The following is a 3,264-nucleotide window of genomic DNA, read 5'->3' as shown; positions in this document are numbered from 1 at the left end:
TACTGATAGGCTGTGACTCTTTTGAAGCGGTATGATATTTCTGAACTTTTGATATGTTAAATTCTCAATTCGTAATATATTTAATTGTCAGTTGTTTTTTTGGGGTAGATTGATTAATTACTGTTACCCCATTGCTACTCTGTACTCACAATACCAGACAAATACCAGGCTTGATCCTTTGTATTTTTTTCAGTGCACAATGCCTGAGGCATAGTTTTTTTTTCAGTCAGGTAGGGCCTGTGAAGTGAAGGTGCTTTGGGTTAAGTCACAGATACCATATTGCCAAGGTATGGCTGCTGGTCACAAGGCCAAGTGGCCTCTGCAGGTATACTAGGAAATATTTGACCTGTGTTGACAGTATCAGCCTTTGTTTTAATTTCAGGTATTAATACGTGGGTATAGTGTAACTAACGGTGGTTCGGATGGAATTATTCTCGAGGCCATCACCTGAAGAATACTTACATAGCTCTGCCTCTGAAGGAGTATTTTAATGAAGATACTTAAGTCGTGTACTTTAAACAAAAGCCTTTATTTCTATTTCAGATTGAATTTTAAAATTAGTCCTGTAATCAGCTGCTTGGAGAATGCCTTCAGAAGGGCAGAAGTAAGGGGTGGGGAACTCGCCTCAGGAGGAGGAAAGTTACCTTTTCCCATTCTTTCTTCAGCTGCCATTCCTCTTTTCACTTGCTTTCATCTACACACCTCCTTTTATTTGTGGTTTTACTACTGTGGTATAGTTTACCTTGAGCTGTGCCTCTCCATATGTCAATGGCCAAGTTTGTCTCAGAATTCCCCTTAATTTAGAGTTTTGACTAAAAAAAATAATCCTGTAATACGCTACTGTCAGAGTCCTAGATGGGACAGTTAAGAGCGCCCAGCTATGTTTTCTTAGAAGGTTAAAAAAAAAAAAAAAGATGGATATTCCTGGAAACTCATATGGTGTGCTGAGGAGCGAACCAAGGAATTTAGCCTGTGCTTGATGTTCTCTTGATACTGTTTCATAAATCATTACTATAACTATTTGTCCTGACATAGTTTCAAAAGCCATTTACATTGTGAATCAGAACTTGTCATTGTAAAACACATAATTACAGTTAAACACTGGGGTGGCTAAATTGGTGCTAAATTACCTTTTTGTGTGCTTCGTCTTGTCAGGTTTTTTTATTACTGGATTTGGGCAGAATTCAGTTGCCATCTATTTGTGGCTCTAGGAAAAATCTGATACCCTTGTTAGTGTGCAGATTCGCTTGCACCAGTTAATGATAAATTCAGAGCTTAGCTAACTTCTCTTGCCTGTTCTTAGACAAATTACCCTGAATTTGTCAGATATGTAAGTCTTCTACAGAGTTCATGGCTTATTTCTTTGGGGCCTGTGATAAGTATATTTATACACCTATAGGATTCTGAAATCCTTGTGCTTTTTTACCCAATAGCTTGACAAATACACAGGCTAAACAAGAATTCCAAAGCAGCATGCGTTCTCCTACCTGCTTCTTCAGTACGGAGTGCTTTTTAAAGGCTCTTAAAACTGTTATTCTACAGTTTGTGTTTTGTGGTCTGAGACTTTGCAGTTTCTATAGTTTGTTTCAAGTGTTAATACCAAGGTTATATGAAGTTGCTTATTTGAAGTGATACAGGTTAAACCATTGATTTAAATTATTGGTTATTGTAAGTGGTAGACAGATTTTTGTTGAAAGGTTGATTCTTCTCTATTTGTAACCCTTAAAGTAGAGATTTGCAACTAGATACAACTTTTACGTTTTATTTGGTTCTTCTTTCCGACTATCCGTAGAAGCGCACTGTATTCACATTTAAACAGCTTTACAGCTTGTTAGACAATTATTTAGATTTCTGATTTTTTACATTACAATGATAGAAATGCTGACTGGTATTTGTTTCCTTTTTTTTTTACTCCTCATTTTGTGTCAAAACTGCATTTTGATAGTAATGAAATGCAACACTTTAAAATTACAAGTTATGTAAAATTATGCTGAATGTGCTGCATATATATGCAAAAAGTTAACAAATGTTATTAATTTAAAATTAACTGATTAAATAAATGAGATATCTTCTGTAGTTAGCGAGTTGTGCGGAGGTTTCTGGTCATTGTCCTTTCTTATACCAAAACATAGATTTCAGGCTGTCCTTTCATGATCACTTTGTGTTGATGCTGCTGTCCTGAAAAAAAAAAAAAAACAAAAACCACAGAACTCCAAAAAACAACACAAAAAAAACCCACAAAAAACCAACCAAATAAAAAAACCCCAACAGTTGTGCCTGCTCCAATACTACTACTCACTCTGGCTGAAGAAAATACTCTCAATTTAAACGTAACCAGGTAGTGCTTGATTATGCAAGATTCAAAATACAATCAGTTATGGCATCATCCTCTCACAGCCTGGTTCTTAGTTCTTTGCCAGGAAAGAATAATACGTTTTGCTTTTTTAAAAACTCCTAACTTGTTCATTACTATTGAATTAATTGCAAATTAATTAAAGACCAATTGCTGTTAAATGGAATGAAAGCAATAGTACCTGCAAAAAAAGCTATCAGCATTGCAAGTGAATTTTATCAGTTCAGCACAAATGGATTCTATGTGCTTCATGGTAATTCTTCTGTATTTATGGTCCAGTTCTCTTTAAAAACTGCTTGACAGGTTCTTAACAATAGATTTTAATACAGTTAGGACTCAACATATGTTGCCGTGATTTCAAATGTAACTAGAAGTACGTTTTTCTTTTATCTGCAAATTATTTATCTTATTTACTCACCTGAATTAGACTCTTGACTGTAAAAGATCCTCCCTTTTCCCTGTTCGAAGAGCTTTCTCCAACATTCTCAGCATTTTTCTTACCTTTGGTATTTTCTGGTGTCCTCTTTCTGTTTGGAATTTCTTCTCAAAATACCACCTTTTTATTCAACTTTTTTTAATTTAGCTGCTTATGTTAAGACACGTCTACTCTGCTGACAGAGACCTCTCAATTTGGACTAGCAGCCAAACTAGATGCCTCCAAATTTCTGAGGTACCTCCCCCAAATGAAAAGTCTTATTGCACAGACTTACTGCACCTTACAAATTGAAGGGCAATACCTTGGAAATATGACTGTATGGTTCCTGGTCCAAAACGTCATGGGGTCAAACACAGCCACATTTTCCCTGTTGATTTATGAAGCTGTCTGTCTGCTAGCTCAAGGAGTTGTCCTTTGTTTTGCAGAGCGAATATACCAACCGACCGTTGTGGGGTTTATCTGTCTTGGATGTATA

The sequence above is a fragment of the Balearica regulorum genome, chromosome 2 (genome assembly GCF_011004875.1).
Source record: "Balearica regulorum gibbericeps isolate bBalReg1 chromosome 2, bBalReg1.pri, whole genome shotgun sequence".
Taxonomy (NCBI): domain Eukaryota; kingdom Metazoa; phylum Chordata; class Aves; order Gruiformes; family Gruidae; genus Balearica; species Balearica regulorum.
Note: the sequence above shows the minus strand (reverse complement) of the source record.